This window comes from Schistocerca serialis, chromosome 9 (genome assembly GCF_023864345.2).
Source record: "Schistocerca serialis cubense isolate TAMUIC-IGC-003099 chromosome 9, iqSchSeri2.2, whole genome shotgun sequence".
In the NCBI taxonomy this organism is placed as follows: Eukaryota; Metazoa; Arthropoda; class Insecta; order Orthoptera; family Acrididae; genus Schistocerca; species Schistocerca serialis.
The window spans coordinates 79,853,619-79,878,449 of NC_064646.1; the positions used below are offsets into that span (position 1 = coordinate 79,853,619).

The window sequence follows — 24,831 nt, forward strand, 5'->3', positions numbered from 1 at the left end:
TTATTCAGGCCGTCAAGCAGCTCTGAAATCCCTATCGGCCCCTACAATGACATCAAACATCGTTGCAGAATGGCACGAAGTCCTTGGGAGACCAGGGAAAATTAACAGGGTAGACCTGTTGTGGGGTCCCTGGCCATTCAGGAATTAGCTCCAATGAACACGCTGATGTAGATCGAGCAGGGCAGACGCTACGACTCCATTTATTGGACCGGAGCCTCTCCTAACCATCAGTAAGGCCATGATAGAATCAAAACTGCGTAGCTGGATCAGAAGGCAGCGCGTATAATATTGGACTACGATCCAAAAACAAATTCGTGGCAAGCTCGTGATGTCGAAGTCAAGTTTCAGGAGAAGCTGTGTAACACTGAACTTGAAAAGGAAACAGATTATACGGTAGCGCTCATGACTGGCCATGGGAACTTTAAGGACCACCCACACACAATAGGTAAGCAGAAGAAGCCCGTAAGTGGAGACTACGTAATGAGAAGTATGAAACCGCACCATATCTAATGTTCCAATGCGTAGCTCTGGAGGCCAAAAGACACAGAATATTCGGGTCATTTGAGCCTGAAAAAATCGTTTCTCGTAAGTAACTAGTAACCTAATGCCTCGTAATGGTACCGTTTGGCTATGCTAGAATCACAGTGAATGAAACCGCATAATAAACTAGGGTTCAGTGCGAGCTTCAGTGGGCTGCTGAGACCATTGATGTTTTTTTTTCTCCCAGCATTAAACATACCAGATCAATCAAATCATGTCTCTGCTTCTAATATCAGTCTGAGAAACACTTACGATCGCTCTTTGTGGGGGTTTATGTGTGTAGGAACATTACTTGTGCAATAATTAAGAGCCGGCCGGAGTGGCCGAGCGGTTCTAGGCGCTACAGTCTGGAACCGTGCGAGAGCTACGGTCGCAGGTTCGAATCCTGCCTCGGGCATGGATGTGTGTGCTGTCCTTAGGTTAGTTAGGTTTAAGTAGTTCTAAGTTCTAGGAGACTGATGACGTCAGAAGTTAAGTCCCATAGTGCTCTGAGCCAATAATTAAGATCCGCTCTAGACACTGTTGAAGCCGGCCGCGGTGGTCTAGCGGTTCTAGGCGCTCAGTCCGGAACCGCGCGACTGCTACGGTCGCAGGTTCGAATCCTGCCTCGGGCATGGATGTGTGTGATGTCCTTATGTTAGTTAGGTTTAAGTAGTTCTAAGTTCTAGGGGACTGATGACCCCAGATGTTAAGTCCCATAGTGCTCAGAGCCATTTGATTTTAGACACTGTTGATATCGGATCCTACATTCTTGTGTAATCTCCTGTAAGCTATAGCCCATGCGACTTGCACCGATAATCATCTGAGGTTCAAAGTCGGTTAACTCGCGACGTTCTGCCGTGTTCACTATACACCTGTCTCTAACAGACTCTCAGGTATCGTGTCTACATTCGCGATACGCCGCATCTAGGTGCTACATTCAGGCATAATATAAGTAATTTTTAACATTTTTATGCAGCGACAGCAACTGATATTGTTTATATAAGAATATATATCCTACAGTTGCATACAACGGGCTTAAAGTGAATTTGCTGGTGGTGGTGGTTAGTGTTTAACGTCCCGTCGACAACGAGGTCATTTGAGACGGAGCTCATGCTCGGGTTAGGGAAGGATTGGGAAGGAAATCGGCCGTGCCCTTTCAAAGGAACCATCCCGGCATTTGCCTGAAGCGATTTAGGGAAATCACGGAAAACCTAAATCAGGATGGCTGGAGACGGGATTGAACCGTCGTCCTCCCGAATGCGAGTCCAGTGTGCTAACCACTGCGCCACCTCGCTCGGTAGTGAATTTGCTACAGCTTGTTTAATAGAAGTGATAACTTATGGTTATGCATCAAGTTTTATAAAGTTGACTTAGGACATGGCTTGTTTTAGGCAAACATTTAAATAATATTTCATGTAAGTACTACACGTTGCATGCTGTAGGATGACCATATCTAATATAATTTACTAGCACATTATAATATTAACTTTTTGCAGTTTCTGAAGGAGACGTTATTACTAACGTTGAAACCTAGGTAAACGATAAAGTGAACCTGCAACTGTAGGCTGTATATTCTTATATATACGTAATATAAGTGACAATAGGAGACCCGCCAGGGTAGCCGAGAGCGCTAACGCGCTGCTTCCTGGACTCGGGTAGGCGCGCCGCCCCCGGACCGAATCCGCCCGGCCGATAAACGACGAGGGCCGGTATGCCGGCAAGCCTGGATGTGGCTTTTAGGCGGTTTTTCACATCCCGCTAGGTGAATACCGGGCTGGTCCCCCTCGTTCCGCCTCAGTTACACGCGTCGCAGACATTTGAAACACGTTCGAACTATTTCACGATTTACACTCGACGCAGGCAGCTGGGGTACACTGATTCCTTCCCTGGTGGTACGGGGCGGCGGCAGGAAGGGCATCCGGCCACCCCTAAAACTAACCTTGCCAAATCTGTTCTGGTCCGCAGCTCGTGGTCGTGCGGTAGCGTTCTCGCTTCCCACGCCCGGGTTTCCGGGTTCGATTCCCGGCGGGGTCAGGGATTTTCTCTGCCTCGTGATGACTGGGTGTTGTGTGATGTCCTTAGGTTAGTTAGGTTTAAGTAGTTCTAAGTTCTAGGGGACTGATGACCATAGATGTTAAGTCCCATAGTGCTCAGAGCCATTTTAAGCCAAATCTGTTCTAACCGCGCCGACCCTGCGATCGTTGCGGGACTATGGCGTAAGCGAAAGAAAGAAATAATTGACAATAGGAAAACCCTTCCTGTCATGGTTAACCACTCACCTTACAGTAATTTCAACGGCCTTGCCGCTGTGGATACACCGGTTCCCGTCAGATCACCGAAGTTAAGCGCTGTCGGGCGTGGCCGGCACTTGGATGGGTGACCATCCGGGCCGCCATGCGCTGTTGCAATTTTTCGAGGTGCACTCAGCCTCGTGATGCCAATTGAGGAGCTACTCGACCGAATAGTTAGCGGCTCCGGTCAACGACAACCATCATAACGACCGGGAGAGCGGTGTGCTGACCACACGCCCCTCCTATCCGAATCCTCAGCTGAGGATGACACGGCGGTCGAATGGGACATTTGTGGCCTGAAGACGGAGTGCTTTTTTTATAGTAACTAAATCCTTCTCTCTAATAAAAATTGTACGAGGGGCGCTCAACAGGTAAAGCAACCCATTTTTTTTCTCGGCCAGTTTCGGTTGAAAAAAAAATGCGAAATTTGTTGTTGGACATCGTGGAATATTCCCACCGCAGCCACTATAGTTTCATAAAGTTACAATAGGAGCCGGCGCTATATGTAGTCTTCAAAATGGCGTCCGTACCGGAGGTGCGTTCCAAGGAGAGAGCTGTTATTGAGTCTCTCTTTCGGCGGAAAACCAGAACGTAGCATATATTCCTTGGCGATTGTAGAATGTCTATCGAGACCTGGCAGAGAACAAAAGCAGGTGAGTCGGTGGGCGAGGCGTCTGTCATCATCGCAGCAAGGACACGCAAACCTGTCTGTCCTCCCGCGTCCAGGCCGGCCGCACACAACACCAGGAAACTGAAGAAACGACTTCAGCGTGTTCGCAGCCACAAAAATGCATTCGAACTTCTCCTTCTCCACGATAACGCAGGGCCTCACACAAGTCTGCGCACCCGAGAGGAGCTCACGAAACTTCATTGACTGTCTGTACTCATCCGGCCTGCAGCCCGGGTCTCGCAGCTTCCGACACACATCTGTTTGGCCCATCAAAGGATCAGTACGAGTATGACGCGCAGATTATTCATGCAGCAGGACGCCGACCAGTAGAGTGGTACCTTGCGGGCGTACAGGTCCTTCCAGTAAGGTGGCGTAAGGCTGTCATATTGAAAGACGATTATGCTGAAAAATAGACTTTTGTAGCCAAAAGAGTTGAGAATAATATGGTGTATTGGAATTCTGAAAAAATCAATTTGCTTTCCGGAAAAAAAACGTGATGCATGACTTTGTGAACGGCCCTGTTATCTCCTTTTTTTCTCCTTTTTTCGGACGGTGCCGGATTTATGTGGTTACAGTCACTGGATCGGGGAGAGGTGTTTTCTTTTAGGATAACAGTCGAACTAATGGACGTACTCAACCGAAATCTCAGATGAAAGTATTCAGCATCTTTGGAAGCAGTTAATTACGAACATTTTGTAACACAGGTGTCACATGTTATCTTTTTAGACTATGATAGAAAAAATTGTTCTTGTCTTCGTCTTCAGTAAGGAGACTGCTTTGATGCAGCACTCCACGCTACTCTATCCTGTGCAAGACACATCATCTCTGAATAACTACTGCAAACTGCATCCGTTTGAATCTGCTTAGTGCATTCACCCTCTTGGTCTCTAGTTTCTACTCCCTTACACTACCCTCCCTTATAGGGCTAGCTGTTCTCGATGTCTCAAGATGTGTCCTGTGAGCCGATCCCTTCTTTTAGTCGTTTCTCTCAGTTCGAACCAGTATCTCCTCTTCAGTTACTCGGCCTACCCATGTGATCTTCTCCATTATTCTGTAACACCACATTTCAGTGGTATCTATTCTCTTCTTGTCTGCACGCATTATCTTGCATGTTTCACTCCCACAGACAGCTACTCTCCAGGCAAGTACGTTCAAAATACACTTCCTAACATATAAATTTTCATTAGATGTTAAACGAATTGCTCTTTTTCGGAAATTTATCCAGTCTGCTTTTCACATTCTCTTTACTTCGCTCGTCATCAGTTATTTTGTTGTTCATACAGTAAAACTCGTCTACCACCTTCGGTGTCTGCTCTCGTAATCCAATTCCTTCTTTGTTATTTCACTTTAGTTGATGTTCATTTTATAACCTCTATTGAAGGTGCCATCCATTCCGTTCAATTGCTCTTACAGCTCGTTTGCCTTCTCTGACAGAACTACAATGTCACCCGCAAACCTCAAACTTTTTGTTTCTTCTCCCTGAATTTTAATTTACTCTCCAAATTTCTCATTGGTTTCCTTTACTGCTTCCTCAGTGTTCAGATTGAGTAACACTGGGCTAGGCTACAACCGTGTCTTACTCGTTTCTCAACCACTGCTTTCCTTTCAAGTATTTCGACCCTTGTAACTGCCGCCTGGCTTCTGTACAACATATGAATAACATCTCGCCCCTCTATTTAGTGCCTGCCACTTTTATAAGTTCAAAGAGTTTAGTCCCTAGGAAATTGCGGTTACTGTACTACAACGGTTATATTGGTGAAATTTATACATCTACAAACATATTCTCTGCAAGCCACCCTACGCTGCCTGGCAGAGGGTACCCTGTACCACAACTAGTTGTTTCCTTTTCTGTTCAACTCGCAGACAGAGCGAGGGAATAACGACTGCCTATATGCCTTCGAATGAGCCCTAATTTCTCGCATATAATCGTCATGGTCCTTACGCGCAATTTATGTTGTCGGCGTAGAATCGAGTGGCAGTCAGCTTCAAATGCCAATCCTCTGAATTTTCTCAATAGCGTTTCTCGAAAAGAACGTCGCCTTCCCTCTAGGGATTCCCATTTGAGTTCCCGCAGCATCTCCGTAACATTTACGTATTGTTCGAGCCTACCGGTAACAAATCTAGCAGGTCGCCTCTAAATTCCTTCGGTATCTTCTTTCAGTCCGACCTGGTGCGTATCCCAAACACTCGAGCAGCACTAAAGGACAGGTTTCACTAGCGTTCTGTATGCGGTCTCCTTTACAGATGAACCACACTTTCCTAAAATGCTCGCAATAAACCGAAGTCGACCATTTGCCTTCCCTACCACAATTCTCAAATACTCGTTCAATTTCATATCGCTTCGCAACGTTACCCCCAGATATTGAAACGACGTGATTGTGTCAGGCAGGACCTAATAATGCTGTATCCGAACATCACCGGTTTGTTTTTCCTACTATCCGCATTAACTTACATTTTTCTACACTAAAAGCCAGCTGCCATTCATCACACCAACTAAAAATTTTGTCTACGTCATCTTGTATGAACCTGCAGTCATTTATTTACGACAATTTGCTGTACATCACAGCATCATCAGCGAACAACCGCAGACTGCTGCCCACCCTGGCTGTCAGATCATTTATGTATATAGAAAATAGCAACTGTCTTATCACGCTACTCTGGGGCACTCCTGATGCTACCTCTGTATCCGATGAACACTCGCCGTCGAGGACAACGAACTGGGTTCCATTACTGAAGTAGTAATCGAGCCAGTCACATATCTGGGTGGCCTATTCCGTATGCACGTACCTTCGTTAACAGTCTGCAGTGAGGTACCGTTTCTAATACTTTTCGGAAATCTAAAAATACGGAATCTGCCTGTTGCCCTTCGTCCATAGGTCACAGTGTATCACGTGAGAAAACAGCAAGCAGAGTTTCGCACGAGCGATACTTTCTAAAGCCGTGCTGACTCGTGGACATGAGCTTTTCGATTTCTAGGAAATTTATTATATTTGTAGGTCACGCGTCAAACCACACTAATAAGAAAACCGCGCCGCAATTAGAAACCGGATTTTTATTTTTTATAATTGTAATATATTTATTTATATTTATAGTACGTGAAGCCCACAGCTCAAACATAAACCCCCAAAGAACATCGATGTAGCTATCAAAAATTATCGAGAAAATCGACTTTCAAGTTTTCCACGCGTGTTTAATAATGTACGGTCAAATCTTTTCGACAGGGAACGTGTAGAACACTCGGCCTGCCACGTAGAGACCCTGGGTTCGATTCCTGGTCGATGCAAATTTTTAAATAAAACATACGAATTCTACAATCATCTCATTGAAGCGAAAATAAATACAGATGGCAAAAGATCAGCAACGCTCAAGACTGGTAATCGCTGGTTCGAGTCTCGTTTCGGCCATTATTCTTTCGTTGTTTTCCGTTCAGTTCGAATACCTAAGTCATTTGAAAATGAAATTCATCAAACATATGCTAATTAACAAATCTTATTGCCATTTCAAGTCTCAAGGTACAAGAATGGGTTTAAAATTCATGATTAGAGGATATCAGTGGTAAGATTTGCTGATGACATTGCCATCCTGAGTGAAAGGGAAGAAGAATTGCAGAATGTGTTGAATGGAATGAACAGTCAGAGGAATGTAAAGCGAAGAAAGTAATGAGACGTATCAGAAATAACTACAGCGACAAAAATAACATTAAATTTGATAATGATGAGGTAGCTGAAGTCAAGGAATTCAGCTACACAGGCAGCAAAATAACCAATGATGGATGGAGCAAGGAGTACATCAAAAGCCGATCAGCACAGGTAAAAAGGGCATTCCTGGCCAAGAGAAATCTACTAGTATCAAAAACTGAGAAAGAAATTTCTGAGAATGTAAGGTTGGAGCACAGCATTGTATGGTAGTGAAATAGGGACTGCGGGAAAACCGGAACAGAAGAGAATCGAAGCGTTTGAGATGTGTTGCTACAGAAGAATGCTGGAAATTGGGTGGACTGATGAGATAAGGAATGAGAAGGTTCTCCGCAGAATCAGGGGGAAAGGGCATATACGGAAAACTCTGACAAGGAGAAGGGACAGGATGACATCATCAGGGAGTAACTTCCATGGTACTAGAGGGAAGTGTAAAGGGTAAAAACTGTAGGCGAAGGCAAAACTGGAAGACATCCAGCAAATAATTGAGAATGTATGTTGCAAGTCTTGCTCTGAGATGAAGAGGCACAGGACGGCTGGTCCCGGCGAAGGTTCGAGTCCTCCCGCGGGCATGGGTGTCTGTGTGTTTGTCCTTAGGATAGTTTAGGTTAAGTAGTGTGTAAGCTTAGGGACTGATGAAAACAATGGTTCAAATGGCTCTGAGCACTATGGGACTCAACTGCTGTGATCATCAGTCCTCTAGAACTTAGAACTACTTGAACCTAACTAACCTAAGGACATCACACACACCCATGCCCGAGGGAGGTTTCGAACCTGCGACCGTAGCAGCAGCGCGGCTCCGGACTGAAGCGCCTAGAACCGCACGGCCACCGCGGCCGGCGGGACTGATGACCTCAGCAGTTAAGTCCCATAAGATTTCACACACATTTGAACATTTTTTGGCTGGCACAGGAGAGGAATTCGTGGTGGGTCGCATCAGTTGAGTGAGAAGGCTGACGACCCAAAAAAATTGTCATTTTTATGAAAAATTCACGTCTTCTTGTTTTTAGTTACACATCGCACACAGAAATTCAGTTTTCATGTTGTTGTTGTTGTTGTTGTTGTTGTGGTCTTCAGTCCTGAGACTGGTTTGATGCAGCTCTCCATGCTACTCTATCCTGTGCAAGCTTCCTCATCTCCCAGTACCTACTGCAGCCTACATCCTTCTGAATCTGCTTAGTGTATTCATCTCTTGGTCTCCCTCTACGATTTTTACCCTCCACGCTGCCCTCCAATACTAAATTGGTGATCCCTCGATGTCTCAGAACATCTCCTACGAACCGATCTCTTCTTCTGGTCAAGTTTTGCCACAAGCTCCTCTTCTCCCCAATTCTATTCAATACCTCCTAATTAGTTATGTGATCTACCTATCTAATCTTCAGAATTCTTCTGTAGCACCACATTTCAAATGCTTATATTCTCTTCTTGTCTAAACTATTTATTGTCCACGTTTCACTTCCATACGTGGCTAAACTCCATACAAATACTTTCAGAAACGAATTCCTGACATTTAAATATATACTCGATGTTAACAAATTTTTCGTCATCAGAAATACTTTCCTTGCCATTGCCAGTCTACATTTCATATCCTCTCTACTTCGACCATCATCAGTTATTTTGCTCCCCAAATAGCAAAACTCCTTTACTACTTTAAGTATCTCATTTCCTAATCTAATTCCCTCAGCATCACTAGACTTAATTCGACTACATTCCATTATCCTCGCTTTGCTTTTGTTGATGTTCATCTTATACCCTCCTTTCAAGACACTGTCCATTCCGTTCAGCTGGTCTTCCAGGTCCTTTGCTGTCTCTGACAGAATTACAATGTATTCGGCGAACCTCAAGGTTTTTATTTCTTCTCCATGGATTTTAATACCTACCCCGAACTTTTCTTTTGTTTCCTTTATTGCTTTCTCAATATACAGATTGAATAACATCGGGGATAGGCTACAACCCTGTCTCACTCCCTTCCCAACCACTGCTTCCCCTTCATATCCCTCGACTCTTATAACTGCCATCTGCTTTCTGTACGAATTGTAAATAGCCTTTCACTCCCTGTATTTTACCCCTGCCACCTTCAGAATTTGAAAGAGAGTATTCCAGTCAACATTGTCAAAAGCTTTCTCTAAGTCTACAAATGCTAGAAACGTAGGTTTGCCTTTCTTTAATCTCTCTTCTAAGATAGGTCATAGGGTCATTATTGGCTCACGTGTTCCAACATTTCTACGGAATCCAAACTGATCTTCCCCGAGGTCGGCTTCTATCAGTTTTTCCATTCGTCTGTAAAGAATTCGCGTTAGTATTTTGCAGCTGTGACTTATTAAACTGATAGTTCGGTAATTTTCACATCTGTCAACACCTGCTTTCTTTGGGATTGGAATTATTATATTCTTCTTGAAGTCTGAGGGAATTTCGCCTGTCTCATACATCTTGCTCACCAGATGGTAGAGTTTTGTCAGGACTGGCGAATATAAACTCTTAATTACCGATCTTATATAAAAGATTGTTAATAAAGATTGTTTAAATTATAAAAAAACTAAAAATACACATTTTTCATCCTTGTGTGTTTTACGCTTTACAGATATTGCTAATGGAACATGCACCTTTGTTTAAACATTTACTGCGGCCGAAGATCGAACGGAGGCTGTTCACAGGGTAGGCAAGCAAGCGAGCACAGAGCCACGCGACCCTTGGACAAGAGTACCTTACGTTCAGGTATTAAAGACGCTCGGAAAACTTTCGATTTTCTTGAGGCATTTTGAAAGTTGTATGTTACGCTTTGGTCGACTGATACTTGAGTTATGAACTTCATGCACGTAAATATCAAAGAAGAAAAATAGAGAAATCCTATCGCCGTGTGGTCTGCTTGTGGGAGGAGAATCTTCATAGGCAAAGACTTCCACCTTTGATACTGCCTGGTGTCAGATGTCGGTTCCTCCGGTGTCCCAGTAGTGATGTTCAGCTGCTTTGGAGGAGTTACGTCTGTGTTTCTGCAACTCGGCGTCTCGAGAAGACGTGTCCGAGACCAGTACTCCTCCTGCGGCTAAACCTGATTTATGTCCGGAGCTGGGTACTGGTAGCGGTCGGAGTCGGGAGCCTGGCTGCGCCGGAGCCGGCCGGCCGGCCGTCCTTTGTGTCAGCGGCTTTATCGCGCGCGCTCATAAATACGGCCCGTGGGAGCTCCGCCAGCTGATCGCCGTTGATTTCCATATTCTTTCTGGACGCCAGCAGGCGGAACACAGGGCTGCAGCCTCCGCCATTGTCATTCTGATCGCGCAGCAATATCCCCGATCCGTATGCATCCTGCATACCTTATCAACTTGTGTTTCGGCAGGCCGGAATCTCGAGGGCGATACGGTACAGCTGCTACCCGGTCAGCACCTGTGCTCCCCGCCGCCCTCTCGATTCGCCGTGCTTAACCCGTCTTCCCACGTCCTCGGGAAAAGTTACAGACACTTCGCTTCGTGGGTCCGCGATTTGTAGAGCCTCAAAGTAACGACTATAGTCTGGATATGCTAGGGGTGGGCAGAATGGCGGTGACAGTATTGTTTTCCGACAGTGGCGCGTGCTGTTGAACGATTACCAGTACTGCTGTGGTATGAGTTCGCGAAAAAAGTTATTCGTGCAATGACCGTATTTCATTTTAAATGAGTTACGGCAGCAACATTTGTTTCATCTTCATCTACATCTACATCTACATCCATACTCCTCAAGCCACCTGACGGTGTGTGGTGGAGGGTACTTTGAGTACCTCTAATCGGTTCTCCCTTCTATTCCAGTCTCGTATTGTTCCTGGAAAATAAGATTGTCGGTATGCCTCAGTGTGGGCTCTAATTTCTCTGATTTTATCCTCATGGTCTCTTCGCGAGATATACGTAGGAGGGAGCAATATACTGCTTGACTCCTCGGTGAAGGTATGTTCTCGAAACTTCAACAAAAGCCCGTACCGAGCTACTGAGCGTCTCTCCTGCAGAGTCTTCCACTGGAGTTTATCTATCATCTCCGTAACGCTTTCGCGATTACTAAATGATCCTGTAACGAAGCGCGCTGCTCTCCGTTGGATCTTCTCTATCTCTTCTATCAACCCTATCAGGTACGGATCCCACACCGGTGAGCAGTATTAGAGCAGTGGGCGAACAAGAGTACTGTAACCTACTTCCTTTGTTTGCGGATTGCATTTCCTTAGGATTCTACCAATGAATCTCAGTCTGGCATCTGCTTTACCGACGATCAACTTTATATGATCATTCCATTTTAAATCACTCCTAATGCCTACTCCCAGATAATTTCTGGAATTAACTGTTTCCAGTTGCTGACCTGCTATATTGTAGCTAAATGATAAGGGATCTTTCTTTCTGTGTATTCGCAGCACATTACACTTGTCTACATTGAGATTCAATTGCCATTCCGTGCACCATGCGTCAATTCGATGTAGATTATCCTCAATTTCAGTACAATTTTCCATTGTTACAACCTCTCGATATACCACAGCATCATCCGCAAAAAGCCTCAGTGAACTTCCAATGTTACCCACAAGGTCATTTATGTATATTGTGAATAGCAACGGTCCTACGACACTCTCCTGCGGCACACCTGAAATCACTCTTACTTGGGAAGACTTCTCTCCATTGAGAATGACATGCTGCGTTGCTGCGAAATGTCAACAAGTAACGATGCGTTTGCATCGCTGAGTGAGTATACCAAAAAAATGGTTCAAATGGCTCTGAGCACTATGGGACTTAACATCTGTGGTCATCAGTCCCCTAGGACTTAGAACTACTTAAACCTAACTAACCTAATGACATCACACATATCATGCCCGAGGCAGGATTCGAACCTGCGACCGTAGCGGTCACGCGGTTCCAGACTGTAGCGCCTAGAACCGCACGGCCACACAGGCCGGCTGTGAGTATACCACTGAATATTTTGATATGGGTTAGATGGACTCGAAACGATCCATCACACATGGTATATCGACTTAATGTGTGCCATAAATCTTGAAATAATCTGAAAATCTCACGTCTCCAACTTTTATTCCGTGGTATTCAACAAATTTATCCTACGCTTCAGACTGACGCTGATAGACTTGTCTCGTGTTACAGTAGCCTAAGCGTCCGCGGCCAGTGTCAATTAACAAAGAAGTTTTCTGGGTGTAGTGCCGTCTCATACGGTAAAATAACGGACACTGATAAAAACTGTGAACTCGAACACGGATGCGGCTCTTTCTCTGGCTCTACTAAAACTTTGACCAAAACGTCGGTCTTACCCACTGGCTGTTACTTTGCGATATGACGCGGCACTATACCCAGAGAACTTGTGTGTTAATTGGCTTATGTTATTCCGTCCAACAGCGAACCAGTATTTCTGACACACTGTCGACAATACCCATACTCCCAGCGTCCCTATCTGCGTTGTCTCTCTTCCATCTATCTACTACCTTACCCTATTACATCCTGCTGTTCTCCAAACCAGTCAACTTCTTCTCGACACTTGATTCCGTCTGTACTGCAGCCATACGTTTCTGTTTCATGCTTCACACTCAGTGTAAAAGATAAAAAAAAAAACATAGCGACGAAATTGCTTAACACAATATAATTAGACCGATATTTCAGAAGTATCACATTTCTATTACTATATGTGTTAAGAATTTTTAACATCGTGCAGCCTTCTCACCAACTGTGATAATTAAAAACACGACACGTCAGCATCAGTTGCAAATAGAAACCAATCTTTACCTAGGTTTAAGTCAAAATAATTAGGCCTTCTTTAGAAGCTATTGACACTAAACTATTGTATGCCAAAGTTTCGCCATGTCAAGTATACAACTATAGCACCGTAGTACCCAGTCATAATCTACATTACGTAGCTGACGAGAAACAGCAGGCCCCACTGCACGGATGAGGTCGGTAGGCTGCGAGAGCTGCGCCGGAACTCGGTGCTATAGTTTAATACTAGACATGGCCAAACTTTAGCATGCAATAGTTTAGTGTCAATAGCTTCTGAAAAAGGCCAAATTATTTTGGCTGAAACCTAGATAAAGATTGGTTTCTATTTGCAACTGACGCTGACGTGTTATATATTTAACTATATGTAAATAAATAGATGTCGCGTAACCAGGGCCTCCCGTCGGGTAGACCGTTCGGCGAGTGCAAGTCTTTCGATTTGACGCCACTTCGGCGACTTGCGCGTCAATGGGGATGAAATGATGATGATTAGGACAACACAACACCCAGTCCCTGAGCCGAGAAAATCTCCGCCCCTGCCGGGAATCGAACCCGGGCCCCTTAGGATTGACATTCTGTCGCGCTGACCATTCAGCTACCGGGGGCGGACAACTATATGTGTTATTACCATAATTATTATTATAACCATTACAACACACCAAATGAGTTCACTGTGCTAGATTTAGTATTTTTTTAAATGGTTTGGTCTAGTAATGAACACCCGAAATAACTTATATCTTCTTTCTTTTCTCGATTCTTCCTTTCCAGTAGGTTCTAATTCTTTTCCTGTGTTTTCTCTCTTTTTCCCTCTGTCACTACGGCGCCACTGTTTTTCTGTTTTTCCACCTGGAAACCCTAGAAACTTTTGCTCTGAACTTCCCTCTTTCTACTGTTTCTTCCTCCGTCATTTCCATTTCTGTCGGGTCTGCTTTAGCTCCTTTGATGGTTCAAATGGTTCAAATGGCTCTGAGCACTATGCGACTTAACTTCTGAGGTCATCAGTCCCCTAGAACTTAGAACTACTTAAACCTAACTAACCTAAGGACATCACACACATCCATGCCTGAGGCAGGATTCGAACCTGCGACTGTAGCGGTCGCTCGGCTCCAGACTGTAGCGCCTAGAACCGCACCGCCATCTCCTTTGATCCGTGACGTTGACTTATTTAGGGTTGCTGTCAAAAAAGTTCAGAATTCTTTTTGGTATCCTCTTTTCACGTAGCCGTTTTCGGTGTTCATAGAGTATAACTGTGCCCTTCCACATTGTCTCTGATTTTGATACCATTTTTTCAAAAATTTCTTTATTACTTCTTAATTTCAATTTCCCATATTCATATTTTGGTCCTATAACTTTTCCCGATTGTTTTTCTTTCATTCTTTTCTATTTCTCCTAATTGTTTAGCTGTATTTAAAGAAAGGCATTCTGAATGATGATTATTATTAATATCATTATTACCATGATTTACTGAATATCGACTGTCTACATTGTTATGACTATTGTTATTACGTCATTTGGCCCATTAAAGTGCAAGTAGGTCCACTAGTTATCTTTAGATTTCTTGTTGTTCTAATCTGCGCAAAACTTCTCCATCCTCTCACTGTGCGTCTGTCGTCGTTCTAATGCCAATATGCTACTTTTCTATTCACACTCCTTAAAGTTTAATTGTCAGTCGCCTATTCACGTTATACACACTGCCTAACAAAGAAAGTGAAGCACCTAGAACGCGAGGAGGAAACGAATTGAAGCTTCACGGGCTTAGGGGGTATCTGATGTTATTTCAGCGATTAAAAATTCGAGTGAAATTCACATAGAACTTGGCAACAGGAGCCCACGATCAGTATGACGTTGTACCCCGTCTCTTGTTGATGCATGGTGCACTGATTCGATTGGGAAGGGTGTCATTCATATAACCGTTATATTCTCTTCTGAGGCAAGCTGGCCCACAAGTGTTGTAATTGCTCCTTGATATCCTAGAAAATGGCACTGGGACGAAGTTGATGTTTGATCATTATCATTGCCCATCCTCTTGTAAACATAAATATTACAGAAAACAGTGACAAGAAGAATTTTTTTTTTTCAGATGTTAGGTAACGCGTTGTAATGTGGATAAAAACTAGAAATAAATTAGTAGGTGGAGTTGATTTAGACTTTTTCTTCACTCCATGGAATACGCCACTTGTCCTTTCCGTCTTCATACGGGGAACGGGAGCCTCTCTTAAGACTCAACAGCCACAACGTCGGCTGGGCTTGGCTATTCATACCGCACCGCAACTCTCTGGCTGCTTCGCAGGTGGTGCGTCCACCTCCCGCTGATAGCCACACCTCCTCCCTGGGGCAGGTGCAGCCGGCATACGGCACACCACAAGACGCGCTCCGGCGACCCATCTCTGTCGCACAGCTGCCCCCTGGCATCTGGCTGTCTACCAGTCCAGTATAAATATGCACAGTAGGGTTCACGACTCGTGAGAAAACCTATTAAACAAAAGGCTGGTACAGACAGTCTCAACACAGGTCTCTTCCTGACACCATCACAGAAGAGGCGATCAGCTCTTCTTCCTGGTCCCGATTTTTGCCAGAGTCTTTGTCATAAACCGAGAATCAATACGAGGAGAAACCTCCTCAACGATCATTGGTGAAACTCTGAGTTTTGACGTAGCTCTGCACAGACTGATTTGTCCCTCATTCTCCTCGCTAGTTGCCGATAGTTCACGAAAAACACGTCACTCGTGACAGAACGCAGCACGTCATTCTCAATGGAGAGAAGTCTTCCGAAGTAAGAGTGATTTCAGGTGTGCCGCAGGGGAGTGTCTTACGACCGTTGTTATTCACAATATACATAAATGACCTCGTGGATGACATCGGAAGTTCACTGAGTCCTTTTGCGGATGATGCTATGGTATATCGAGAGGTTGTAACAATGGAAAATTGTACTGAAATGCAGGAAGATCTGCAGCGAACTGACGCATGGTGCAGGGAATGGCAATTGAATCTCAATTAGACAAGTGTAATGTGCTGCGAATACGTAGAAAGAAAGATCCCTTATCATTTAGCTACAACATAGCAGGTCAGCAACTGGAAGCAGTTAATTCCATAAATTATCTGGGAGTAGGCATTAGGAGTGATTTAAAATGGAATAATCATATAAAATTGACCATCGGTAAAGCAGATGCCAGACTGAGATTCATTGGTAGAATCCTAAGGAAATGCAATCCGAAAACAAAGGAAGCAGGTTACAGTACGCTTGTTCGCCCACTTCTTGAATGCTGCTCAGCAGTGTGGGATCCGTACCAGATAGGGTTGATAGAACAGATAGAGAAGATCCAACGGAGAGCAGTGCGCTTCGTTACAGGATCATTTAGTAATCGCGAAAGCGTTACGGAGATGATAAACTCCCGTGGAAGACTCTGCAGGAGAGACGCTCAGTAGCTCGGTACGGGCTTTTGTTGAAGTTTCGAGAACATACCTTCACCGAGGAGTCAAGCAGTATATTGCTCCCTCCTCCGTATATCTCGCGAAGAGACCATGAGGATAAGATCAGAGAGATTAGAGCCCACACAGAGGCATACCGACAATTCTTTTTTCCACGAACAATACGAGACTGGAATAGAAGGGGTGAACAGACAGAGGTACACAAGGTACCCTCCGCCACACACCGTCAGGTGGCTTGCGGAGTATGGATGTAGATGTAGATGTAGGTGTTTGCAACTGGTTCGTATGTAGCAGACAACATACTTACGTATCTTGCTTTCGAACGGCAGCAGACAGATGGAATGACATTGTCGCAATGCGTGGAAGGCCATATTATATGATTACAGTATACTGGATTATTTGCAGTGGAAATGCCCGAAAGCCAGCGACCACTGTGCTCGATAGTTTCAACAGCTGAAGACCGCAGCTTAGGCCATACTTTATCCCAAGAGCCTGCGGCAGGCCAGCAGCTTTGTAGCCATTGTCCGCCGAAGCACTGCGCCCTTTGTGATCCTGATTATTACTCGCATCGTTCCCTGTACAGCCTTTCAGCAGCGAGAGCACTGCAACGTACTTCCCCATACACATGGTGCATGTCAGTGAGTTCTGCGACACCGCACCGCTATCGCTTCATAGTACTGTACTTAAGGTCTCCGAATAGCACTGAGTAATGAATGGGTCTGTCGTTGATCCATAGCACGTTCTGTCATGGGACAACGCAAATACGATAAAACAGAGCCACCTTATAGACAAGTAATGTAAACAAAACCTGCATCATGACTTCATGGTAATCAGGCTCGTCCTTCTTGTTTCCTTGCAGGAAATAAAAAATTTACGTGTAAATTAACAACACAGTATGCGTAAACTTGTACGCATGTTAGTTATAAATATGTTGGGAAACATTAATGCTAAACAAAGCAAACAAGCAAACGTTTACTTCCAATCTCCTTAAGCTGGCTTCTTCAGCGCCAGATTCCCTACCTCAAGTTGTTCAGTGGAGCATTCTCCATGTCCTGTTATATTTTTGCACACACTTACAGAATCACCCTGTATATCCGCCTTATCACTAACAGAAAAATTTCTACTACGCACTGATTTATATCTTCAACCTCGTGCTACTGACCTGAGACTTCCTTCGCGACTGCCCATATGATTTTAATTCCATCCTCAGAATTAGCTATTCTGCTTGCGTCTTACATACTTTTTGCCTTCCTACTGTTTGTAATGGCTGCTCCATCTCGATTGTGACTACTTCTAATACTTTGATATAATTCCCACTTCGTTCTACACGATATTCTCATCCCTAATCAGCCACCCTGTCAGCCTGTCAGCGTCAGTACCGTGTTTTGAATGTTCTAGTACACTACTGGCCATTAAAATTGCTACACCACGAAGATGACAAGCTACAGACGAAAAATTTAACCGACAGGAAGAAGATGCTGTGATATGCAAATGATTTGCTTTTCAGAGCATTCACACAAGGTTGGAGCCGGTGGCGACACCTACAACGTGCTGACATGAGGAAAGTTTCCAACCGATTTCTCATACGCAAACAGCAGTTGACCGGCGTTGCCTGGTGAAACGTTGTTGTGATGCCTCGTGTAAGGAGTAGAAATGCGTACCATTATGTTTCCGACTTTGATAAAGGTCGGATTGTAGCCCATCGCGATTGCGGTTTATCGTATAGCGACATTGCTGCTCGCGTTGGTCGAGATCCAATGACTGTTGGCAGAATATGGAATCGGTGGGTTCAGGAGGGTAATTCGGAACGCCGTGCTGGATCCCAACGGCCTCGTATCACTAGCAGTCGAGATGACAGGCTTCTTATCCGCATGGCTGTAACGGATCGTGCAGCCACGTCTCGATCGCTGAGTCAACAGATGGGGACGTTTGCAAGACAACAACCATCTGCATGAACAGTTCGACGACGTTTGCAGCAGCTCGGAGACCACGGCTGCGGTTACCCTCGACGCTGCATCACAGGAGCGCCTGCGATGGTGTACTCAACGACGAACCTGGGAGCACGAATGGCAAAATCTCATTTTTTCGGATGAATCCGGGTTCTGTTTACAGCATCATAATGATCGCATCTGTGTTTGGCGACATCACGGTGAACGCACATTGGAAGCGTGTATTCGTCATCGCCATACTGGCGTATCACCCGGCGTGATGGTATGGGGTGCCATTGGTTACACGTCTCGGGCACCTCTTGTTCGCACTGACGGCACTTTGAACAGTGGACGTTACATTTCAGATGTGTTACGACCCGTGGCTCTACCCGTCATTCGATACATGCGAAACCCTACATTTCAGCAGCATAAAGCACGACCGCACGTTGCAGGTCCTGTACGGGCCTTTCTGGATACAGCAAATGTTCGGCTGCTACCCTGGCCAGCACATTCTCCAGACCTCTCACCAATTGAAAACGTCTGGTCAATGGTGGCCGAACAACTGGCTCGTCACAATACGCCAGTCACTATTCTTGATGAACTGTGGTATCGTGTTGAAGCTGCATGGGCAGCTGTACCTGTACACGCCATCCAAGCTCTGTTTGACTCAATGCCCAGGCGTATCAACGCCGTTATTACGGCCAGAGTTGGTTGTTCTAGGTACTGATTTCTCAGGATCTATGCACCCAAATTGCGTGAAAATGTAATCACATGTCAGTTCTAGTATAATATATTTGTCCAATGAATAGCCGTTTATCATCTGCATTTCTTCTTGGTGTAGCAATTTTAATTGCCAGTAGTGTAGTAAGCAACTTTCAGAGAGCATGAGAAATGTGTTGAGAAAAGAATTATATTTATTGTCTACGTTATTTCCACTATAAGTATCCTGACAATCTTGTTCCTGAATGAGGTTTAAAACGATATCTATTCCAATTGGATAAGCTTTTTTAAAAATAGTTTCTAATTATATCTAACGTGCGACTGAGCACGAAATTCTTTTGACGTTAAAATTTGTGCATCATGGCCTGTAAGGTCATTCACCTTTTTGCTACCGGAATGCCCTCTAGTAATAATGAATGAACAAAAATGTTCTCTATGGCTGTGGTACTACTCCCCTGCACTCTCATTGGAAAGAATACAGGTCGAAACAGATGATATGAATTAAGGAGATCTACCAGCATCCTCTGTCGTGTACACTCACTCACGCAATTAACATTGAAGACACCACACGTATCTCGAAATGTTCTTTTTGTAGTCAACACAGGATATACATTTCTTTTATCCCCGATTTCATTCCGTACCTCGTCATTACTTATCCGACCTACCAATCTAATCTTCATTATTCTCCTGTATTATTTTCTTACACGAACCGTTAATCGTCCCTGTTTCGCTTCTCTACAAGGCTACACTCGAGACAAAAACTTCATAGCACTTTAATTTATAATCGATATCCAGATGACTTAATTTAAGGAAACCCCGCAAAAATTTGGATGGCTTGGCGTGGGTTTGATTCCCTCTCGTCCAGAATGCGATTGCAGCGTCTCAACCATTGCGTCATCTTATACGGCACACTCCTCCTAGCAGTATATTATCGTAGATTTCTAGAGCAACGAGACGCCACAGGCGACTGGGAAAAGCAGCAGGCCGTTCTCGTTCTCAAGAAGGCTCATCAAACGGATACTAATAATTATAGGCGAAATCTCCTATGTTAATATTTTGCAGAATGGAGCAACATGTTTTATGTCCGCTTATTACTACTTTTCAGGTTGAGGTAACAATTTGTCATTATTTTTGTTCCATGCCTTCGTTAACGTTGTTTCCCCGCGTGTAACGACGTTCGTAAACGAAAATAATATCTTGTGGGTTTTTAGGCCCCATCATGTTCCCCTTCAAAACTCTTCGACGTTCGACGTTTCGACCGAACTGGTGGGATTTTTTTCAGGAATATTCAGGGACCCACGGTTGGGGCTAATGTCACTTGATAGGTCCAGGGTCTAAGACAAAGACCTTCCGAGCCTTTTTTTTTTGGTCATCAGTATACTGACTGGTTTGATGCGGCCCGCCACGAATTCCTTTCCTGTGCTAACCTCTTCATCTCAGATTAGCACTTGCAACCTACGTCCTCAATTATTTACTTGACGTATTCCAATCTCTGTCTTCCTCTACAGTTTTTGCCCTCTACAGCTCCCTCTAGTACCATGGAAGTCATTCCCTCATGTCTTAGCAGATGTCCTATCATCCTGTCCCTTCTCCTTATCAGTGTTTTCCACATATTCCTTTCCTCTCCGATTCTGCGTAGAACCTCCTCATTCCTTACCTTATCAGTCCACCTAATTTTCAACATTCGTCTATAGCACCACATCTCAAATGCTTCGATTCTCTTCTGTTCCGGTTTTCCCACAGTCCATGTTTCACTACTATACAATGCTGTACTCCAGACGTACATTCTCAGAAATTTCTTCCTCAAATTAAGGCCGGTATTTGATATTAGTAGACCTCTCTTGGCCAGAAATGCCTTTTTTGCCATAGCGAGTCTGCTTTTGATGTCCTCCTTGCTCCGTACGTCATTGGTTATTTTACTACCTAGGTAGCAGAATTCCTTAACTTCATTGACTTCGTGACCGTCAATCCTGATGTTAAGTTTCTCGCTGTTCTCATTTCTACTACTTCTCATTACGTTCGTCTTTCTCCGATTTACTCTCAAACCATACTGTGTACTCATTAGCCTGTTCATTCCGTTCAGCAGATCATTTAATTCTTCTTCACTTTCACTCAGGATAGCAATGTCATCAGCGAATCGTATCATTGATATCCTTTCACCTTGTATTTTAATTCCATTCCTGAACCTTTCTTTTATTTCCATCATTGCTTCCGAGCCTACTGACAATTATAATTGTTCATATAGCTCCCGTACTGCAAACATACCAATTTACGCTATCCAGCCGGCCGTTGTGACCGAGCGGTTCTAGGTCCTTCAGTCCGGAACCGCGCTGCTACTACGGTCGCAGGTTCGAATCTTGCCTCGGGCATGAATGTGTGTGATGTCGTTAGGTTAGTTAGGTTTAAGTAGTTCTAAGTTCAAGGGGACTGATGACCTCAACAGTTGAGTCCCATAGTGCTCAGAGCCATTTGAACCATTTTTACACTATCCAGTCATTTACATTCATGGAGTGTGTGGCGTTTCTTATGTCTAAAATCAATTAAAATCTGAGTTCCCATAAACTAAACGATACCACAAATTCATATGTAGTAATGGATTTCGTAGATTACAACGGTGAATAATACTGGCTGCAGATCATTATAGGAGATTAGCCTCTGAACCAGGTACTAATAGATAAGTAAAACCATTAATTCAGAGTACGTGGTCTATTGGTAAACACCGCTCACACGAATCACATTTCATACAAACTCCACAACAAAAAAACGTAGGCCATGTTGTTCAGAGCTGCCAACATAATTCTGGCAATCGCCAAAACCACACGAATAGTAAGTCGCACGGCCTATCTCAGTGACAACTTTCACTGAGCAGCTGCTGGGGTCTAAAAAAAAATGTTTAAGTGGTTATGCGTCTCCTCGCGCAATTCAGGGACTTGAGGTCACGAAAACCAAGTTAATTGTGTACTTCATACTAGAAGAAAGCTGCCTGGTGGCAAGCAGTATTTTAATTTATAGTACTTTTAACACAAAAGAGATTTTCACTTACAAATTAAATCAGTTGGAGTGTACACAAATGTGGCTGCAACATTATTTGAGTCATCTATTCCATCTACAAATCGTTCTAACATCTTACTGAAATATAATTAATGTAATTTTTACGAAATTTAAAAAGCTATGTGAAGTGTCTCAACTTATATTTCTTGTACTGATTCCAAAACTGGTATTAGATTTCGCATTACCGTCATATTTATAAAGTTATGGATAACAAAAACATTGAAGCAATATGGGGAAAAAACTGGTGGAGTCTCTGTGAGCACCTTGAGACTGGTAAGAAGAAAATGGTGGTGATACGCGATTACAAGAACACGTCAAGAGAGTTCTCTTAGCGCCTGTCACCTCAGTTCTCCAACTTCCCACCGACCCGCTGTGCCCCTGCAGTTCAGCAGAAGGTTGTTTGACCAACCCCAGCGGGAAACAAAGTCGACGAGCAGACAGGATTTTAAGCTCAGTGGAAGGCAACACAAAACCACCGCTGAAGTTTTCCGACGCAACCCCCATGGCTTTATTAAGTTCTAAATTATCCGGAGCTTCAAGTCATTAGACTAGTAGCACAGCACAAATTATCCTTGCGCATTGTAAGAAAGATTGCAACATGAATTGTGCTTGGGCTACTGCAGACGGGAAAACTTGTTGTAGTAGAAATGCGAATGACCTCGATATTCTCGGGCTAAGTGAGACTCATTGTAGAGGAAGTGGCCATTTCGTGACCTAAGGAAGGAACACTGAATGTTTTTCAGGGACTAGTGACCAAAACAGAAAAGGTGTCGCAATAGTTGTTTCTAGAAATCTAAACAACTTTTTTCCTCGGTTACTAAACCATTAATGACAGAATCATCTCCATCAAACTGAATGCTCCTGTGAGCAGCTGGAACAAGTCCTTAGCGACATCCATAACAAAGAACAGGTAATAATTCAAGGAGACTGCAGTGCTAAAATTGGATATACTACGCAATACACATAGAATTTATGATCTTATAATCTAAGCGAAAGAAATGAACGAGGGAGGCACTTACTAGATTTCTATGTGAGTAACGACTTGATTGTCCGTAACACTATGTCTCACCATCACCCAAGACGACTGTACACTTGGATATCACCTGGTGATAGTTTTAGAAACCAGACTGACTTCATCCCAATGCGAAGACGTTGGAAAACTTCGATCATGGAGTGTAAGACCATTCCTAGAGCTGACTGTGGAAATGATCACAATCAGCTGTCCACGAAAATGGGGATTAAGTTCAAATGCACCAAGAAGAGCGGAGAAAGACATCTAAAACTCAGAAACAAGGAAGCACTTCGTGAATATGGTGAGCTTGTAAGACCGAAACTCCACAACACCTGTCTAGATAAAGATGTTCCAGCATGAGAAGCATGGGAACAAGTGAAGGAGGTCGTTTCCTCGTCACTTCCGGCTTCAGAAAGACTACAGAGTGCAAAACAGCCTTGGATGTCACAGTGCACACTACATCTAATTGCAGAGAGAAGCAATGTGAAGCAAACTGGTATTCACACCACCCAAGATCAAGACAGATATAAGAACCGGTGCAGAGAAATACAACGGAATTGCAGAAAGGACAGATAACACTTCATTAACGCTACCTGTGATGTGACAGAACATCATAATCACAGTCAAGTACGTGATCTCTTCAAGAAACTCGAAAGCTTCGCCGGTGAATTTAACTCGCAATACAACATCTGAAAAACTATAAAACCCCTGGTATAGACAGTATATCTGGTGAGATGACCAAGGAAATGGGGCAGGAAGGTGTTTATGTGCTGCATTCGAGGTGTATAAGGATGTGTAAAACTGGGGAATGGCCAAAAGACCGGCTGAAGCCTGTCTTCATCCCACTACACAAGGAAGGGTCAATCAGGAACTCCTCCAACTACCGTACCACTGCTCTCATATCCAAAGCAAGCAAAATTTTGCTCTACATACTGAAACAGCGTTTGAAACCTTCAGAATCACATATCCACAGAAGAAGCAGGTTTTGTTGAAGGAAAAGGAATTCGTGAGCAGATTCTGAACAAACGACAAATAATCGAGAAACCGAAGAATTCTGTGTTCCTGTCTTCATCTGCTTCCTTGACTATAGGAAAGCCATTAATTGTGTTGCCTGGGAAAAGTTGTGGTAGGTGCCTGCAGAATTCAGTCTCCCACAACACTTGACAGCACTGAAGTCTATACGGTAATCAACTCGCAGCTGTGAAGAGTATTGCTGGCACGTCTGATTTCTTCAATGTATCAAAAAGTGTCAGCCAGGATTGTGTCCCATCCCCCCGACAAAAGGTATCTCAGTTGGTGGTAGACCTATTAACAACCTCCGATTTGCTGATGACATCGTGCGTTTAGCCAGCAGCGAAGACGAACTTGTTGTGCTATCAACAAAAGTAAAGCACGTTTATGATATGGACTGGGCCTCAATCTCGGCAAGTCCAAACTCATGACAACTGATCGAGAAGTACAGGTGCAACTAACAGGTCGATTAAAGGAACTGGAAATCGTGCATTCTTTCACGTATCATGGGTCACCCATCTGTGACACGGGAAGCTGTGAAGATGAGATAAGAAGACGGAGCACGCTAGGACGAGTGGATATGAAGAAGCTCACCAAGATCTGGCAGAACAGGGCAATAGCGAACACCACAAAGGTACGACTTGTTGGAACACTCGTGCTTTCCGTTGCGAGACATGGACCGTTAGAGGCAGAGACAAACAGCGTATCGATGCATTTGAGCTTCAGTGCTGGCGCAGGATGCTGCAACTCAGTATCTCAACCCGCCTTTCTTTTCGTGT

General features: G+C 44.2%; 1 pseudogene; it reads left to right on the plus strand.

Annotated features, from left to right (window-relative positions):
• Positions 1 to 2,812: 2,812 nt before the first annotated feature.
• On the plus strand, positions 2,813 to 2,930 carry LOC126419942 (5S ribosomal RNA; annotated as a pseudogene).
• Positions 2,931 to 24,831: the final 21,901 nt, after the last annotated feature.